Raw genomic sequence first — 6,000 nt, 5'->3', positions numbered from 1 at the left:
ACAAGAAGACCAGTTTTCTTTATTTCCTCTAGTCCAATCTAACGGGCATCCTCTGTGTGCCGGGATGGAGGTTCTCTCCTTTGTGAGTGCTGGACAGGTGTCTAACTGAATGATGAATGTTCTTGCATCCCTCCATAATTGGCTTCTCTCCGTCTGGCTTCAACCTGGCTGCCTGTCTACCGGGCGGCCAACCCATCTGTCAATCAAGTTTGCCTCATTGCCGACTGGCTGGCCCTCTTATAGCTATGCTAATGCAGTCACTGGTTTCTGATTGGCTGTTGCTTGGCCAGCCTAGGCTAATCCATTATGGGTCTGACAGTAGTAATCTTCCCCCCAACACCGGGTCCCGTGTGCTAAACGTTATTTGACCGTTCCTGTCACGCTCCTGCTGGCAAGGAAAGTGATGGATGACCCTGCACAGAGTATGCTCGTTTATCACTCCCTCTGACTTGTTTGTGTGGCACTGAAAGAATTAGGCACTGTGATTTTTTTTCAAGATTACTTTTTCATTAAAACATGCTTACACGGTCCAAAAAGGTTAGCAACCTTTATCAGTTTGAGAGCTAGGAAGCTTAATTTTAATAAACTGAGATTTCGACTGGCTGTTACGCTGTGTGAACCTATAACCACGTTTAGTGGATTAAGTGCAACAGATCTCAGCCATAGATTTAATCCTTGTCCAGCATCTGAAGATGATTAAATTAAATATACAGTTATGGCACTGAGGTTTTCCCCCATTAACTCAAATGGTTTGTTTTCTTGCCTTTCAATGAGACTTTGGAGGGTCTTACCACACACTTTGTGTGAAATTTGCATAGACGATCGTATAGTGACCGCACACATGAGGTGTCAAAATGCTGACATGCTGGTGGTTCAAAATACCAGGGTTGATGTCATCACTTTTTAATTTAGCCTCTGTCTCCTAGACCACGTAACTGCAATTTTACAGAGATGCCTATTGCAATGGTACTCAACTGGTTTGGCCATGGGACCCATTTATGTAGGAAACATACATATGAGACCTGACCTGATTTAAAGGCACCAAATACAGGGGCCTCTAATGAACTTTATATATACACATACAGATCCCCTTTATTTAGCAAGCTTTCAAATGAATGAAAGATGTCAAGCAAAGACCAACTATAGCACAATCGCAAATTTATTTCTTTATATTCCATGTTTAAATTGTTGGTGGATACAATTCTTAAAAATGAGGACAATTGGAAGACTAGACACTTGACATAAACAAGGACGGGTGTAGAGAATTATAAACAACACAAAAAAAACCCGAAAACAAATAAACAATCATATAATTTAACAAAATTCAGCAAAAAAAGAACAGTTTTAGCTGTACACAACCCTCATGAACCCCAAAACACACACAACATAAAAAAATAATTCTCAGCCACTAAATGGGCAAAATCAATGCAAAGCAAAACAAAGATGTTGTATCACAAGGTTCAGGCAAACACCACCTTAATGAACACAAATCAAATCGAAAAGAAACAAATACATATAGAATATTGGCAAATTACCCAAAAAATCAGCTACCCCAATATAGATTAACACCTCCACAGCAAAGCCAAGAGCATTAAAGCCAAAAGCAACTCACGTACAACTACCATCCAGTACCTTCACAGTGAACCCAATAACTGTGTTTCAAATAAAAGCCAAGCAGCAGCTGGCGACATATTCTCTACACACAATGGTGGTCACATACCAATAACAGAATTGGAGGCAGCTCACTAATCTGGGAAGCAAGGAGATGCCCATACCACACCAACACAAATCATATACAAATGATAACAAGAGGAAGTTAAGCATCTGACCTGTGCTTAAATAAATTCCCAATTACGCAATCAATAGCCACCTCCCCCACCCTTAAAGTCACATGCTACATTATACATATATATATTTTTAAACAAGTTACTAATATGACTCTTACTGATGAATGAAGAGACAGGGCTGTTACATAGCAATCGATTGCCACAGTAATATAAACTTATACAAAATAACAAAGTGAAAATAATATGCCATTTAGGGGTAATTAAAACAGGAGTTACCATTGTGAATTCACAATATTAACATGAACTGATAATGAAACATGAAAATTACTGCTGAATAGAATCAATATCAAACCTTCATGCATATCCTACCCAGTTAAAGGTGCAGTTTGTAAAAAAAATCAAAAGCACGATCAAAATAACAAGGTTGCCGTAGCTTGATGACGCTGTGAAGGAGCCTGGAATGATGGAATCTGTCGTCTTCAACTCCACCGCTGATGGCCATCAATCAGATGAGAACGAGAAATCATTTTAGCAGATGAGGTAAAGTTTAAGAATTGTTGCTAATAAATGTGGTCCATAAATAAGTCACTGCTTGAAAAAAGTTAGTACCTTGATAGACGCTAGACTCTACATCCGTATTTGTCCACAAAACTGTTGTCATGCGGTTTCTACTTCAGGAAAAAAGGTTACAAAGGGGAATGCGGAAATGACACCATTAGCAGGCGACTGCACAGCCCTGTGTCACTATTTAGAATTACAATTTTCTCACTATATTCAAGTAATTGGAAACATTTGAGATATTGTAAGTACTAAGCTGAACAAGATATATAACACTAGCTTAGTTGTTTTTGGATATTGTACTGCAAAATTGTTACAAACTGCACCTTTAACACATTAAGCATTAGTTATGTGATTTATTGGTAGTTTACTTTTATTTCACACGTTGCATGCTCAAAGTCTCTTTAGCACTTTAGTGAAGTGATATACAGTGCGGGCTGTTGCATTTGCTTGCCGTGAGCACAGCATGATGTCTGACAGGAAGTGAGGTGAGAGACTTTTTTTTAATGAAAGAATACAGACACAACCTGACAACATCTCACCTGACCACAGATATTGAATCAGGACAGCACTCATGCACTCTTTCCATGAACTGCATTGGTCAAAAGATTTCAAAGGTCTCACATTAAATCTTTTTATAATTATATAGTTTTTGTTGTTTTTACCAGTTTTGGGTCGCGACCCAAAACTGGTAAAAACAACAAAAACTATATAATTATACCAGTTGAGATTTATATATTACCCACCAGTTGAGAAACACTGGCCTCTTGAAATGAAAAAATCTTGAAATCCAAAGTATTTTCTCCTGCTTCTCAAAATGTTGTCCACATAAAAAAGACATACTCAGAGGTGGACAGTAATTGAATAAATTTACTTGGGAACTGTACCTTAGAACACTTTTTAAGTATATGTATTTACTTTAAATGTGTGACTTTTATCAGACAAATATCATTCATTTTACTACACTACATTTATTATAAAGATCCCAAAGTAGAAAGTCGTTATTATGTTGTTGTTTTTCCTATGTTCGCATTTACATATTCACTGAACCATTTTTTTCAGCAAAAGTCCGGCCTGCGATCTGCCAGGCTCTTCCAATGTTGCCAAGTATTTCAGTATTTCTAACTCCATGGTTTTGGGGCTAAAAAAAGTTCCATTGTTTTAACAGAAAATATTGGCAGCTGTGGCTAGCAGTAAAATTCCTTAAAAAATACTAGAAAATCTCTTAAATGGCCTGGAGTTTAAAGCATCAGGGCAAAAACTACTAACTGTATGAAAACTTATGTCATTTTAGTCTAACAAAAAGAGTTTTACTTGTAGTAAAACTAGTACTTAATGTCTAAAAATTAAGACATTACATTAACTTAAACTTTTGCAGTTCATCATTAGTACAAAGTTGCCATTAAACAAAGCAATTTACTCATTGCCTTATCTTTACTTAAACACAGACTCCCCTCTCCAGCATAGTGGTGACCCACAAAACTTGAATGGCTGTAAATAAAAATAATTATATGGAAAAATACAGGCAGCTGTGGTTACCAGTAAACCACTGTAAATGAACATGAAAAACATTTACACAGCTTCTAAGTTTAAAACTGCTTTAATGTCATGTTCCCTTTCTGTCGGTTCTGGGGTTTGACTTGAATACCTATCATCTTCTGACTAGTTTTGAAAAGGCCAATAAAATTGGCGAATGAAATGTGCATGCCGGATATCCGGGTGTAAAAGGGAGACGGCGTGCTGCATTCATTCACCTTTTGTTCTTCAGAGCCTTCGATCCTATGATCCGTTCGTCTCCTACTTTCTACGATCTTCCGATGTTCCATAGCTTTCCTGTAGCTCAGTGGTAAGAGCATTGCGTTAACAACGCAAGGTTGTGGGTTCGATACCTGGGGGATTGCAAATACCTATGTATAGGATAAAGCAATGTAAGTCGCTTTGGATAAAAGCGTCTGCCAAATGCCTAAATGTAAGTGTAAATGTAATTGAAAGAGCTCAACGAGGGTAAGACTGACCCAGTGCTTATGCAGGTACTCTGCACCGACCTTGCTCTACGGGTGACCAAGGTTACCGGGCGGGTCCAGTGTCGGACAATGTCCACACTTGTGGTCAAGGAGAGACACCTCTGTCTTAACCTTGCACAGATGAGTGACGTGGAGAAAGTCCGCTTTCTCAACACACCCATCTCGCAAGGGGGACTGGACTGTCTGGTGATACTGTCGAGGACTTCTCCCAGCAGTTCTTGAAAGTAAAGAAGCAGATAAGGGCTATCATATCTTCCCCTTCGGCCGTGGAGATCCCGTGCACTGTCTGCTTCCCAGCAGCACCGGTACTCTTTTTGTCGCCGATTACAGTGCCCCCCCACTCAGACGGCCCCCAGAAGAAGACATCGAAGAGGAGACCACCACCCTATCAACAGCCGTGGCAGAAGCAGAAGTGGCCCTCATCGAGAACATCATCGGGCCCGACCCAGGCCATGCCATCGTTGGTCGGTCGATCCGAGACGGTCCCTGCCGACGCACTCTATGGTCAGTCATTGTACTATTTTCACCTCCCTTCTTCCCCCAAAAGGACTTTATTCCCCGGTACAAATATTCACAAATGAATTCCACTCTTGTACAGCTGGCTTTGCTTTTCCTAGGCCTGTAACAAATTCTGCATGGATAGTCGCACTTGTGCGTGGAGTTTTGTTTACAGATCCAGGACGTATTGAATTTCGCTCTTGCTTTGAGAAGGTCTGTCCTCCCAAGTCTCTCTCAGAACGTCCAAAACCCCTCTGGGCTGGCGTCCATAGATTGAATAGGGCAAACCACGTGGATGCTTGCGGGACTTCCCGCAGCTAACAAGAGGGGTTCTAAACATTCATCCTGATTATTGCCATCCTCTTGAAGAACTTACGAATCAAGGTTTAATTGTGTGATTAAATCGTTCTACCAGACGTCCGTTTTTGGGTGAAAGACACAAGTATGAATCGATTTAATGCCCAATAATTTATAAAGTTTGCGTATCGTACGTGACATGAACGCTGTGCCTCGGTCCGTGAGGATCTCATTGGGGATCCCCATGCGGGAGATTATGCGAAACAATTATGCACGTACCCAACACTCTTGGCAGAAATGCTATGGAGCGGTACTGCCTTGAGATATCCGGTTGCATAATACACCAGGACTAATGCAAAGTGAAGCCTTCTCGCTGATCACCAGGATCATTGTCCCCACCTCCATCACGGGGCACCAATAGATAAAATGCCCTAGTGGCATAAAGTGGGACAAATGTATGGCATGGAGAGAGCCTTGAAAGCGGTGGGATCGGTTCCCAGCATCGGCCCCGCCCCCAATCAGGAGGTTCTGCAAGGGGAGGTTTTCTCGAAAATAGTTTGAGGAAGTCTTCAGGGTCGTCCTGCGGCCCGATCTTATTTGGCGTCAGTAGATTGACTGGAGTTGGCCACGCTGCCTGATAAGGGCCCGTCTGCCACTTGGAGAGGTCGATGAATGTTTCCTTCCAATGCTCTTTAGCTCCCTTCGACACTTGTGTCGAAAGTTTACAGTACTGCGGGTCAAGCTGCTTCCACCATCCCCGCTACGGCCATCCTTGTTTTTTTTCATGCCGAGGCTTTAAAAGACTTGGATGATGGCAAGATGACCCTGCTCACATT

The sequence above is a fragment of the Triplophysa dalaica genome, chromosome 13 (assembly GCF_015846415.1).
Source record: "Triplophysa dalaica isolate WHDGS20190420 chromosome 13, ASM1584641v1, whole genome shotgun sequence".
Classification (NCBI taxonomy): Eukaryota; Metazoa; Chordata; class Actinopteri; order Cypriniformes; family Nemacheilidae; genus Triplophysa; species Triplophysa dalaica.
This window is presented reverse-complemented; position numbering follows the sequence as displayed.